Below are 15,434 nucleotides of genomic sequence, written 5' to 3'. Positions count from 1 at the left end.
TCGGCCTGCTGGTGGTCCTGGATCGTATGGCAGGGATCCTACGTCCATAATTTATTTATTTTCTATGCAAATTATTTTTCAGAATTAAAAAGTTACATTTTGAGTTCAGTCTCATTCCTTGTCTCCAAATCTTAGATTGTTTACACTTACATAAGTAGACTCTTGCAGCAAGTATTTGCAACTAATGTCACTAAGATTGTGTGTTGTTGATTTTTAGAAAACAGGCACATGAAACAGCTAACACTAACAATCGGTTTGGGGCATTTTTTTGGTTTACATTTTTTCACTTAGTACATTTTACATGTTCCAATTTTGGGGGAAACCTGCTTAGACCGAGATTCCAAAGCATACTGATTCTACATAATACCTTTTGGTGTTGGTTTGGACCCAGAAAGCATAGTTAAATATTGTGCAAATTGCGACATTACAGGATTAACCCTTTAGCAAATTTAACATGGGTGAACCTGGTTACACTTGCTTGTAATGTTCAAGAAAATTTTGGGAATTACAAAATAAAAAAATTTATTCACCACATAAATAAAAAACCAAAGTGTTGGCTCACAAACAATACACACAGTGATAACAAAATGTAAAAACCATCAAACACCATAAGAAAAAATTAAAGATAAATCAAGAACTGGTTGACGAATGAGCATGCCAACATGATTCCACAAATGTGGCGTTGCAATATTGGGTCCAGAATATATATCCAATGTGTCCCCATGAAGGTTTGTTTTGGGTAGCAGGAAGTAGTCATCGTTTCAGTCCAAAAGATTATGAAATCAAACAGAAGATGGGAAATAATAAACAAATTAATTAGATGGTCTCCAAAAATCCGTACCACATTGTGTCAGAACTTCTTTTGTGCCAATAATTACCTAAACTATCTGGCCACCACATCATCGTGTATGGCCCCCCCACATACTGACCTCCGACCAACCTCAGGGGGGCCATCCTCAGGCAAGGCATCCTCTGGCTGCATTGAGACACCACTCCTTATGGCGATGTTGTGAAATATCCCACACAGGACCACAATTTTCGAAACCATATCCGGCAAATACATGAGCTCGCCAACAGAGCGGTGGAGGCATCTGAATTGGCCTTTTAAAAGGCCGATACAGCGCTCCACCACTTGCCTGGTGGCTGTAAGTGCGGAATTAAAATTACTTTGTGGCCCTGGTGTGGGAGCCAAATAAGGAGTGAGCAGCCAGGGCGTGCAAGGGTAGCCACTGTCTCATGTGAAAAAGAAGTGACAACATCAGGATCACTGTGTATCAAGCTTAACATTGTTATGTACTAAAGGTCTCCACTTACCCAGAAGCCACACATCACCAGCTTGTAGGTTGTCTAATTTTTGCCATATCCCTGATTGCCGGATGACGAATGAGTCATGTGCACTCCCGGGTAATTTTGCATTCAGGGACAGGATCTGGAGGGAGGCATCACATACCACCATTGCATTCAGTGAGTGATAGTGTTTGCGGATCCTAAAAATGGCCTCCAGCCATGCTGGAGGCTGAAGTGGTATGTGAGTACCATCCACAACCCCTATGATGTGTGGGAAGCCAGCTATTTGGTAAAAATTGGCCTTGACCACACTAAGGGCACCTATATCCAAAGGCATTTTAATAAAATGATGGAGGTGCTTGAAAAGGGCCTCCATCACTGCCCTCAGGATCCTGGAAAAGGAGGATTGGGAGATTCCCGCAACTATTCCCACCGTGGTTTGAAAGGATCCTGAGGCACAGAAATGTAACACCGCCATAAATTGCGTAAGTGGTGGTATTGCTGTAGGACTGTCAATTTGCCGCTCAAGATCACTCTCTATTAATGAGAGAGTGTCTATGATGATTTGGGGCGGAAGATGGTAGCATCTTAACACCTCATCATCAGGCATTCCAAAAAGGGTGACACGTGTTCGATATATCTGGGGCCTTGCATGCCTACGATGCCTACGCCTGGGACGAGATTGAGGTTGGTCGGCTTCCCGGAGCATGGCCACAACAATCCGACCAAGATCAACCTGAAATGGCAAGAATTGAATGTAAGGTTTGTTTGCCCCCAAAAAATCCAAAAATTACTTATCTTTACGATACAATCCAATGATGCTTACATGCCGGGGTATTGTCATGATTTACCAAGCCTAAAAAAATAACAACAATGGAAAATTTTGGGTGGCCACTTAGGATTCAAAATTGGGTAAAATACAAAACATAAAAGGGGATAAACACATTTCTCCAAAGAGCAAAATGACAGTGTGCAGACTACCACAATTTGGGACCCAAAAAACAAACAAGATTGCTAACGGTAAATCTCAACCAATTTAACTACAAAAAAGAAGTAGACAAAAATGCGCTAATTAGTTCGCAATTACAATACAGAAAAGAAGCAGACAAAAATGCACTAATTAGTTCGCAATTACAATACAGAAAAGAAGCAGACAAAAATGCGCTAATTAGTTCGCAATGACAATACAGAAAAGAAGCAGACAAAAATGCACTAATTAGTTCGCAATTACAATACAGAAAAGAAGCAGACAAAAATGCGCTAATTAGTTCGCAATTACAATACAGAAAAGAAGCAGACAAAAATGCGCTAATTAGTTTGCAATTACAATACAGAAAAGAAGCAGACAAAAATGCGCTAATTAGTTCGCAATTACAATACAGAAAAGAAGCAGACAAAAATACGCTAATTAGTTCGCAATTACAATACAGAAAAGAAGCAGACAAAAATGCGCTAATTAGTTCAGACGTTTAGGAAACACAAAACCAAAGGTAAAAACTGTAAGGTGAACAAAAGTTGAGAAAAAAATGACATGAACTTAATAAACAAGTGAAAATCCAAACTTACCAATAAAGGATATATAAGTCACCGGAGAAAAAGGTCGTTGGGGCAGAGCCAAAAGAAACCTACCAAAGGATATTTTTTTTTTAAATTAGTGAACAAAATTTAAAACAAAGAAGGATAGCCAAATTGAACAAAAGGAAGACGGCCAAAAACTTACAAAAAAAATACACGACAAATAAAAGAACCGCACCAAAAAAAGCGAACAGAAAGATAAACTCCAAAAAAACGCACAGAAAAAAACGCCAAACACCGCCAAATACAATTCCCGCCAACAATCCACTCCGACCAACGTAACCTCCAACAACCAACACCCGCCACCTAGACTCGAGATGGCCAAAGCCATAAATAGTGTTTATTTTCCCGCTCAAATTAAGGAGGGATCATAGGAACGCACAATCAATGATGCGGCCGAAAAATAAGGACGCATGTATAAATACGTCACGACCCAAAAAAAACGGTCTGGTGTATTTCTTGTTTTGCTATAAGAAATGGCTACAGACCAGCCAAACAATGGCCAAGAGGTGGCCGGTAAGTTTTTCAGGCATTTCCAAACAAGGATTATTTTGAAACATAATATAGTGAAAATTTGCACACTACAATTTCTCAATTTTTAAAAAAATAGGTGTGGAGGATGACATGGAAGAGGCTGCTGGGCCCAGTATTCCGGGCAAAGCAGGGAAAAAGAAAAGGCAGCCACAATTCACAAGAAAGGAGATGGAGGTTTTGGTTCAGAAGTGTGTGGACATCCTGCCGCAGGCAGACAGGAATATGGGTGCAAGCCAGAAGTGGAGAATGTGGGAGGAGATAGCCAGTGCTGTCAATAGGGTGGGTGATTATGTCCGTCTAGCCCGGGATGTCAAACGGCGGTAAGTAAAAACTTGACCACCCTAAAACCAAAAAATAAACAAAACCAGGAATAATGGCTACTTTTTCACCCACAGATGGCAAGACTTCAAATATCACCTGAAACAAAAAATGGTGGACAGGGCTAGGCATGCAAGGGGGACAGGTGGGGGTCCCACCCCTGTGTCATTGGAGTTTAATGATTTGGAAGAGCTGGCACAGGGGTGTGTGCAGGATGTGGAGGTGTTTGGCGTGTCCAACATGGATACGGACATGCCAGACTTTGCGGCTCCTCATGTTGTCCCAGGTAAATGTTGTGATGTAACCAACTCTGAAATGTTATTGTGACAATATGTAGATTGTAATGTTCCTCTTTTCTCTTTTTTCTCACAGAGACACAGGCGGATGAGTCTGCTCCAGAGGGGAGCCTTGGCCGCCGAATTTCTGCAGGGGAGGAACCAGTACATCTGGCTGAGGACCCTGCAGAAGCCAGTCCTGGGCAATCCCCCTCGCAGGCAGTGGCACTCCTCACAGAACTCAATTTTAAATCGGATTCCCATACGGAGATTCTGCAGAGGATGGACGCCAGTCTGCTACGGGTGGCTGAGGCCCTGGAGCAAAATGCGGCGGCCAACGTGACCATTGGTCAGGCCCTGGCTGAAAATACCAGGGCCAACATCCGAATCGCTAATGCCCTGGAGCAGCTCGTTCGTCAGCACATGGTGGAGCCGACCTCCCTTCCTGCCGGAACATCAGGATCCTCCACCTCTGGCACAACAACAGCCATTCCTCCAAATGTGCCTAGCCCTGTGCCTAGTCCAGAGGCCACAACATCTGCCTCTGGACAGGCCAGCCAGAGGACATCCCGGAGCCGGTCTGGCACCCACCCTACCCCAGCCAAACGGGGAAAGAAACGATGACAGCACTGGCTACTTTGCCCACACACCTTCTGTGCTTGCCCCATATTCCTTTCTGGCCAAAACTTCCCTCTCCTTTCTTGTGAATTGTTTTTATTTTTTTTTTCGTTTGTGTGCAAACAATATAATTTAATCCAAAAATATGTGTCCAATATTAGTGGGTAACAAGGACCCCAAAAATGTACATGACAATGCACATGATTTTTTTAAAAATGTGTTTGGCAAATAAAACCTACAAATTGTTCTCAACTGTATTGTGACATTAATTGACAATTGTTTTATAGTTAATTCTGGCCCACAAGGGAAAAACTAAATCGGAGTTTGGGACTTTCAAAAAATCAAGGGTTAAAACAAAATGTTACTTTAAAAAACACTTTGGAATAAATGTTAAAAAAAAACAAAAAAACTGCAAAAGGTTACAATACACACAAAGATGAATAAAATATTGTTACAAAATGCAAAAATACTAACCAAATTGTAAAATACATTACTACCAAAAAGCGCTAATTGATTGTGTAATCCTGAAATTAGCAGCCGAGATTTTCAGCTGTGTACGGTTTTGTGCTATTACAAAGTGGAAAAAAAAAAAAAAAAAACAAGCTGGTTTTCAATCCAAAGTTGATTGTTTATCTGACAAGCCGTGATAAATCGATGAAACATCGTGGAGGCCCGGGCAAAAGGACAAGGCCATCGCCATTGTGGTCGAGTAATCCAGACCCTAAGCTGGCGAGCAGTTTGAACGGAAAGAGGATCAGCCAGTGACGTATGAGTTGGTACGAACACATTAGACGTTCGCATGAGCTAATTTATGTACGCCCCAAAAACGCCTCGCCACGCCTGTGTTTTTCCATCTCCACCCCTGTCAGCGCCCAAAAACGACCTGTTCTGTCAATCACATTTGACATGTCACTTCCTGTTCGCAATTTGCCGAAAGAGTGAAAAAAAAACTCGCAATCTGCCGTACGCACATGCGCAGTGTTACACCGGCGCATGCGCGGTGTCAAAACATCGGAACGCAACGAGCGTACTGCTGTTAACGAGCGGCTCTGAATGAGGGCCCAGGTGCGCTAATTAGTAGAGTGGAAAACTCTACAGTTGCATACACACACAACGATTTTTTGAACGATTATCGGTAAACTATATCATTTAATGATAATCGCTTGAAAAAATCATTCACTTTCTGAGTTGAACGATTATCGTTCATGCGCGTTCACGTTTGTAGTTCAGTCAGACTTGTCAACTCATTAAGGGAATATGCAACAATCGTTTGTAGTTCAAAAAAATCGTTCATTACACTTTAAAAAATCTGACAGATAATCTGACAGAAAATCGTTCAGAAAATCGTTGGTAACAAAATCGTTGTGTGTGTGTATGCAGCTTATTACATCCACAGCTGCTGACCAAAAAAACAGGAGATTTCTGCCTACATCCCCCTAAAAGAATACACAGGGAAAAAAAATGTTTAGAGTCTGCACTTGGATTGAAACATATATCTTGAAAAAATATAGGCCCTGATTCAGACCCACTCGCAAGCGGCTGTCCGCTCGCAAGTGGGTCGATGGTCTGCACTGAGCATGTGCACGACGGAGGGAGCTCCGTCGTGCGCATGCGCCAGACGCGACGAGCGAAGGAAAGTCCTTCGCTCGTTGTGTCTGATCAAAGGGGGCGTGCTATCGATGTTGATTGACAGCACGCCCCCTTTGGTGGGCGTGCCTGGGGCGTGCCTCCCTGACGGGGGCGTTCCTAAGGGAACGCCTACCGTCAGAAGCCGGCCCACTGACATCACTAGTGATGTCAGTGGGAGTGATTTTGGCTCTGATAGAGCCAAAATCACTCCGGGCCTTGCGGTTGAAAACCTCAACCGCAGGCTCCGGCTCGCAGTTTCGATGGTCGCGATGGTCACAACCATGGCGGCCATCAAACTGCACGCTCGTATAGGCTGTGGGTGGTGACCCACAGCTATACGAGCGTCCAGGAGGACGCTCCATTTTTATGGAGGGCGGCCCTCATTCAGAGCGTGCGCTCTGCTCAGAGCGTACGGCTCTGAATGAGGGCCATAGTTGGCTGTGCTAGTTTTATTAACCCCTTTGCCACTGAGTCTTTTCACACCTCTGCGTTGCATCAATATAAACATCAGTCATTTCTTTATGCAGTGCTCACACAAATTACACCTTATTTATTGTCAGTGACTTATCCCTCCTGTCCTGGCAAAATATAATAGACCCATAGAGGTAAATGTAGGAGCCTGCGAGATAGAGCATAGGCGGGTTCTCAGCGAGTTTGGCCAATGTTTAAAGCAGCAATTATCTAAAAAGCAAAATCAACCAGGTCTATCAGAGCCGAGAGCGCTCCCACTGACATCACTTGTGATGTCAGTGGGGCCGGCCCCAGACGGTAGACGTTCCCATAGGAATGCCTCCATCTGGGCAGCCACGCCCTCGGCACACCCACCAAAGGGGGCGTGCTGTCACTCACGATCGACAGCACGCCCCCTTTGTAGCGAGAACTGGAGCGACGGCTTGCCCGTCGCTATCCGGGTCTCGCGCATGCACACGACGGAGCCGGCTCCCTCGTGCGCATACGCACTGGGCCAACATCGACCCGCTTGCGAGCGCTCAGCGCTCGTGAGCGGGTTTGAATCAGGCCCACAGTCAGATCTCCTGTACTTAGGATAGTCCTGGTGCACATGCAGATAATAGTGATAGGGCTGATTTCACAGTCAGATCTCCTGTACTTAGGATGGGGCTGGTACACATGCAGATAATAGTTATGGGGCTGAGCTCACAGTCAGATCTCCTGTACTTAGGATGGGGCTGGTACACATGCAGATAATAGTGATGGGGCTGATCTCACAGTCAGATGTCCTGTACTTCGGTTGGGGCTGGTGCACATACAGATGATAGTTATGGGGCTGATCTCACAGTCAGATCTCCTGTACTTAGGATGGGGTTGGTACACATGCAGATGATAGTGATGGGGCTGATCTCACAGAGATCTCCTGTACTTAGGATGGGGCTGGTACACATGCAGATGATAGTGATGGGGCTGATCTCACAGTCAGATGTCCTGTACTTAGGATGGGGCTGGTACACATGCAGATAATAGTGATGGGGCTGATCTCACAGTCAGATCTCCTGTACTTAGGATGGGGCTGGTACACATGCAGATAATAGTGATGGGGCTGATCTCACAGTCAGATCTCCTGTACTTAGGATGGAGCTGGTACACATGCAGATGATAGTGATGGGGCTGATTTCACAGTCAGATGTCCTGTACTTAGGATGGGGCTGGTACACATGCAGATAATAGTGATGGGGCTGATCTCACAGTCAGATGTACTGTACTTCGGATGGGGCTGGTACACATGCAGATAATAGTGATATAGGCTGATCTCACAGTCAGATCTCCTGTACTTAGGATGGGGCTGGTACACATGCAGATAATAGTGATGGGGCTGATCTCACAGTCAGATCTCCTGTACTTAGGATGGGCTGGTTCACATGCAGATAATAATGATGGGGGCTGATCTCACAGTCAGATCTCCTGTATCTAGGATGGGGCTGATGCACATGCAGATAATAGTGATATAGGGTGCGTTCACAGTCAGATCTCCTGTATTTAGGATGGTGCTGGTGCACATGCAGATAATACTGATGGTGACTGATCTCACAGCCGGATCTTCTGTACCTAGGATGGGGCTGGTGCACATGCAGATAATAATGATGGGGGCTGATCTCACAGTCAGATCTCCTGTATCTAGGATGAGGCTGGTGCACATGCAGATAGTAGAGATGGGGCTGATCTCACAGTCAGATCTCCTGTACCTAGAATGGGGCTGGTGCACATGCAGATAATAGTGATGGCGGCTGATCTCACAGTCAGATCTCCTGTACTTAGCATGGTGCTGGCGCACATGCAGATAATAGTGATGACGGCTGTGCTTACAAGCGGAGGGCTGGGAGCGGTGGGATCGCATAGATGCATCTGACTCTGCATACAGACAGATGTTCTCGTAGTAAGATTTCTGGATGCTGATGGAATTGTGATTGCATTATGCCCATAGAGTATTAATTGTATCCTCCATCATAACTATATTTTTAGCAGTTGGCAATCATTTCATATTGGCAACTTATTCATTATTTATTAACAATTTTATATATATATATATATATAATTATATATATGTATATATATATATATATATATATATATATATACACATGAATCAGTATGATTTACCGCTGGCGGTTCAAATCCCGACAGCTGCAGCCTGGCAGAGGTGGAAATCCCAATCGTCCATTAAAGTAAGTTATTCCTTCCCCTAACCCTCTCTTGGGGGTGCCTAACCCTAACCCCCCCCCAAGTGCCTAACCATAACCCCCCTCTAAGTGCCTAAACCTAATCCCCCCTTTCCCGCAGCCTAACCCTAAGTCTTCCTGGGGGGTGCCTAACCCTAACCTCCCCCCGGGGGTGCATAACCCCCCTTCCCCTAGCCTAACCGTATCCTCCCGGGGGGGGTGCCTAACCCTAAGTTTCCCACGGGAGCCCCTAACCTAACCCCCCCTGCGGTTGTCCGCGCCCGGCTTACCTTTGATCAGTAAGCCGGGCGTTGGGCTCCCGGCGTAGGTCTAATGACAGGCGTCGGGAATTCGACGCCTGTCATTTGAACCTTGCCGGGATTACAGACAGTCGGGAAGCCGGTGGTCGGCATTGCGACCGTCGACTTCCCGACTGCTTCCCATATATACAGTGGTGGCCAAAATTGCGGACACTTTTTGAAATTTGAATGTTTTTCAACTTCGAATGCTTATAAAAACTGTTTCACTTCACGCAGTGCAATGATTCATATATCAAATGAAAGGAAATGTAATGCTGAATTCAACACAATAAACAGAGGTCAAATATTTGCATTACAAGGAAAGTTATGCAGTGAAATCAACACTTAGGGTGAAAATCCCTGTGTACTTATGATGTTACTGTCCTATCAGTATTTCGTTGGGTATCCTTTATTTTTCAAGACAGCAGCACAGCAATGTGTCATTGAGCCAACCAATGTTTGGAGCGCTTCCTTCTTTTTTATGTGGTGCCATGAGACAATTATAGCCTCAATAAATTGTCTTTTATTGGATGGACACCTCAGATGTACCAGTTTTTTCAAACAGAACCACAAATGTTCTACGGGGTTCAGGTCTGGGCTGTTTCCTGGCCATCCCAGCACCTGTATGTCATTCTCTGTGAACCTTTTTTTGTATGTCCATGCAGTGTGGTAGGCAGGGCCGGATTAACAATGGGGCGGGTGGAGCTTCAGCTCCAAGCCTCCCATGAAAATAGGCCCACACAGGATCCCCTGCAGTGCACAGTAACAGTGGTAACAGAAACAGTTTTTCCTGTCACCACCAGCAGCCCAGCACATTATCCTCCAGACCGGCAAAGGCATCGTCCACTCCATACCCCCCCCCCCTGCATTGACCACCAAAGCCCCGCCCCCTACTCGCGCTAAGCCCCGCCCCCAAACTTGTGTCATTAGTGTAGGAGCCACCTGGTCGCGGTAAACGCTGCCTCCTGGTTGCCCTAAGATCCGTCCCTGGCCTTTCCGAAGTCCTTTCCCACAGCGGGGGAGCAACCTTGTCACTTTAAGCTCCGCCCACTTATCGAGGTAAGCTCCGCCCCCTGGCCACAGTAAGCTCCGCCCCCGGCATACGACACTGTGTCCTCAGTGTGCTTCTATGCCTTGGTCTCGCTAAGCTCCTCCCCTGGTCTCCTGGAAAATGTGCCACTAGTGTGGGAGCCCCCTGGTCCCCTGGTTTTTTTCTGGCAAAACCCTCCAAACCCCGCAATCGGGGAGCAGCAGTTCCTGGACCCTGGACCAAGTACAGCATTGTACAGTAACTCTGCAACCCAGGAGGGGTGAGTCAGTGGTACAACCGATTTTTACTTACTGTACTTCGTTGTATTCCTTGTAGTTGTCTGTAATGCAGGCAGCATATTGTGTTTTAAGAACATTCAGAGATATACAGAGTCCCATTGGTTTATGTACATCTAGGATGTTTGTGGGTGTGTGCATGCGAGTCCTGCGTGGTCACTCACAGTCCCATACTGTGGCGTTTGGGAGACCGAGTGGGGGTGGTGACCTGGACCCAGGGGCGTTTCTAGAGAGGAGGGGGCCCGTGTGCAGTCTCCGACATGGGTCCCCTCCTCTCTGTCCGGCAGCGCACTGAGCTGTGCGCGGCCAGTGCCGGAGTTATAGACTCTGGGCACTAGAGTGCGCCCAGAGTCTATAGAGGATGCGCTGGTCACCGGGAAAATGGCTGCAGTGGGTCGATGGTGGCCCACAGCGCATGCGCACAACGGAGCTGGCTCCGTCGTGCGCATGCGCGAGACCTGGCTAGCGATGGGTAATCCGTCACTCCAGGTCTCGCACCAAAGGGGGCGAGCTGTCGATGTTGAGTGAATACTCCCCCGTTTGGTGGGCGGGCTGTGGGGGGTGGCTGCCCAAACGGAGGCGTTCCCGAGGGAATGCTTGCCATTTGGGGGCGGCCCCACTGACATCACGAGTGATGTCAGTGGAGAGCTTCCGGCTCTGTTAGAGCCAAAAGCTCTCTGGGGCTTGCGATGAATGAGACCCTACCACAAGGGTCTCGTCGCAAGCCCGATGGTCGCAATGGTCTTGACCATCGCGACCATCTTCCTGGCCGCTCGCTATAGCTGTGGGTGGTCACCCACAGCTATGCGAGCAGCCAGGAGGCCGCTCTAAAAAACAAGAAGGCCGGCCCTGATTCAGAGCGAGCGTTCTGTCAGAGCATCCGGCTCTGAATCAGGGCCAGAGGGCCTGATTCAGAGCCGGACGCTATTTAAAGTGACCATTCGCTCTTTGCGGTCTGTTGACGCCTCCATGTCTGAACGAGCGAACAAAACATGCGGTCGTTATTTTGTTAAAAACGCCCCCTGGCCGCTTGCATCATACGTCATCTCCGCTATTTATAAGATTAATCGAGTACATCGAAAGGCGTATGAACTGCTCGCTATTCTTGTGGTTGCATTTTCCTACCGCAATCATGCGAGCAGTTCAGACTAAAAGACAACCAACTGACGTGGTCGATGATGCTGCTTTGTTAATTATGCACACCCTTAAAACGCCCGTTTTGACCTTTTGGCACACCTGCGTTCGGAATTCCACTCCCCGTTTTCAAGCACCTTCCCCTGTTACCACCCACATACGCCTCACCCTGTCACTCAAATTAGCAGGCATTCGCTATTTTGCGAGCACATGATTTCCGACAGCACTGACTGGTTCGCGCATGCGTATTACAACCCATACGCATGCGCAGATGTGCGAACATCGCTCGGAACGAACGAGCGGCCGCTTACGAGCAGCTCTGAATCAGGCCCAGAGTTACAGAGCACTTTACATATACATTAGGGACCTGTGAGAAGGGTATAATTCACTAACAGGGTTCTACAGGAGCTTCTAAGCACTGTCTACACTGCCTAATCCTATTGAGTGGCTGAGTGGACTTTTCCTTTTTTTAACTATATTTAAATTTTTTTAATTTGACAATTTTGTATGAATCTTATATGTTGTGTCGTAAGTGTGTAATTTGTATACCAGTATCAGGCCATCACAACATACATTTCTAATTTTTATTTAACTATAAGATCTACAATTATTTCTATGGGGCATATCAGGTTTCAGACCCAATAATTAGAATTTCTTATTGCCACTATTTGCGGCAATAAGAAATTAACTTTCCCCCAAATGTACAAAAAAATCAACTGCAGGAACAGGGACTCCAAAAGGAGCTCGTCCCTGCGATGTGTAAAGAAGGGAAATGATCACAAAATGAATCATTTCCCTTCTATATCCGGGGCCGTCCTGCGCATGCACTGTCAGCAGACCACGCATGTGCGGAGGCCATTTCTGAGGTGGCCTCTCCCTGTAATTTTTGGCCATAGGCTACTATAGGATAACGCCATCTGGAGATGCCGTTATCCTATCGGGGAAAGCTCCGAAATGTGAAAGGTTCATCTGACAGCTTCACAGCCCCATAGAAACATATGGGGGCTGCAGCTGCTGTCGGAAATGGAAGAACCTTCATACATTCAAGGGATCCTTAATATTTTGGGGTAGTTCCCAAAAACTAGTGTATTCGGGGAATATCCTCCAAATATTATTTGAAAAGTAAGCCCCTACATCATTTGATAAACTACTCATAATTTACCTATTTAGGGGTCTATTTACTAAGCTGTGTTAAGAGATAAAGTGAACGGTGATAAGGTACCAGACAACCAGCTCCTACCTGCCATTTTTCAAACACAACCTGTGACATGGCAGTTAGGAGCTGATTGGCTGGTACCTTATCACACTTCACTTTATCTCCTAACACAGCTTAGTAAATAGACCCCTTAGTGTTATATTAGTTTATTTTTAAAGCATATCTCTCTAAATTTATACTCTATTAGCAGAAGTAGTTCTGGTTATGCACTAGGAACTTATACCCCAACAAAAATCCTGGGTCTGACACGGGATTTGGAACATGGTTCCAAGCCGGGTCAGATGCGGGATTTACCCCTTCTCCATTATGGCGTTGACCCGGTCGATTCCGTTCACACTGCACCCGGGTGCTGTGCTGGCGCTTGGCGATGACGGCATCACTAAGTCCCGGAAACTCCACCCTGAATGCCGGACCGGAGCAAACCGGGCACCAGGGGAGGGGGTCCTTCCTAGTGGGGGCAGTCATTTGGGAGGCTGTCTGTGACAGCTGTCACCGGGCAGAGAGAGATTACAGCCTCCTAGGACCCTTTTCCTCTGAGCCGCTGCCGGGTTGACACGGTAATAACCCAGGTATTTTGGGCAGTGGAAAAGAGGTATTAGATTACAATTACAATGCTGACGTCTGTATTCAAGTGACAGAAAGCCTAGCTTCCACCATGTGTGCGTATATACTGTGTGTGTATATATACATTATATATATATATATATATATATATAAAGATATACATACATGAGGCAAACGAAGGCGGCACTCAGGAGCACAGGCCACACCACCTGTGTAGACCACACCCACACAACACTGGTCACACCGCCCTGGCGACACACATTAGGCCCTTCATAAATTTCAGCTCCAGGCCCATGTGGACATTAATCTGGCACTGGTGGTAGGGAGCTGAATCCTGCTGGAAAAAAATGGGGCATTATCTGGAAAAAGATCCCTGATAGAAGGTAGAAGTTTTGGTTGTAGGATGGTGTCGATGTACTTTCTGCTGTTCAGTGTGCCATCTATGACATAAAGGCGGCCTACAGCATCTGCTGTCATACATGCCCAGATCATAACACTTGTAGGATTCTTTGTTGTCACTTGAATAAAATCTGGATGTACCTCTTCCCCGATGCGACGTCTCAAACATTTTCTCCCATCACTACCAAATATCGATATCTTAGTTTCATCACTCCATATCATTTGTTTCCACTGACCTTCTGTCCATGCAATGTGTTCTTTTGCCCACTGTATTCGTTTCTGCTGCTGCTTTTTATTCAGCAATGGCTTTTTTCGGGGAATCCTACCTTTTAGGCCAACCTCCGTTAGTCTTCTCCGTTCCGTTCTTGCACTGACACTGACAAAGACACCAGTTGCACTCAGGTCACTGCTAAAGGCCGCAGATGACATCCATCTATCCCTGACGCAAATTTGTTTTATTCTCCTATCATCTACAGCTGTTGTGCACTTTTTCCGGCCTTTTCCTTCTTTGTTTTGTATAGATTGTGTTTCCTAATAGCGTAAACAAAACTTTCGTACTCCTGATGTTGTCACATTCCCACCAATTTCTCTCGCAATTGCTGCATACGAAAGACCATTTTCACTTAACACTACAATCCTGGATCACATCGCTGTGCTGCGGTCTTGAAAAATAAAGGATACCCAACGAAATACTGATAGGACAGTAACATCATAAGTACACAGGGATTTTCACCCTAAGTGTTGTTTTCAAGGCATAACTTCCCGTGTAATGCAAATATTTGACCTCTGTTTATTGTGTTGAATTCAGCATTAAATTTCCTATCATTTGACATATGAATCATTGCACTGCGTGAAGTGAAACAGTTTTTATAACCATTCGAAGTTGATAAACATTCAAATTTCAAAATGTGTCTGCAATTTTGTCCACCAGTGTAAATATATATATATATATATATATTTATATATATATATATAATATATATATATATATTTATATATATTATAGATATATATATATACATAATAGATTTGGATGAACCAGCACTCCAGTGTAGAAGATACTGTATGTTGCCTGGGTGCCCTCCCCAAAATTAATATGATACAGGGGCCTATTCATCATAACTAAAGTTTCCTAGGAGGTAATTAGGTTTTATTACTCGCATGGAGTTCTATCTAATTACCGGAGGAATTCATCATTCCTCCTCTCCATCAGTATCTATTCCAAAAAGCTGTCATTTTTGCGATGACAGCTTTTCGGGAAATAGATAGTTATCCCTGCCTGCTCTACCTTACCGCAGCTGGGATCTGTGCTGCATGCGCTGTTACATCTGTAAAACCAGCGCATGCGCAGCACTGCCTACAGATGCGGTAAGTTTGTGTCCCCCCCTCCACTCACCTCCCCCCCCGTTCAGCACTTACCTGCCCGCGCAGCAGTCTCCGGCTCCGTCTGCTATGCTGTCATGTGTTCTCCCCAGCAGCACACAGTACTGTTTATAAAAAAAAAAACTTTTTTTTTTTTTTTTCTAAACTTTATTGCGCTCTGCTGGGGAGAACACATGACAGCATAGCAGATGGAGCCAGAGGAGAG

This window comes from Taudactylus pleione, unplaced genomic scaffold (genome assembly GCF_031769625.1).
Source record: "Taudactylus pleione unplaced genomic scaffold, aTauple2 ptg000245l, whole genome shotgun sequence".
Taxonomy (NCBI): Eukaryota; Metazoa; Chordata; class Amphibia; order Anura; family Myobatrachidae; genus Taudactylus; species Taudactylus pleione.
The sequence above is the reverse complement of the archived record's forward strand: the minus strand, read 5'-3'. Positions refer to the sequence as shown.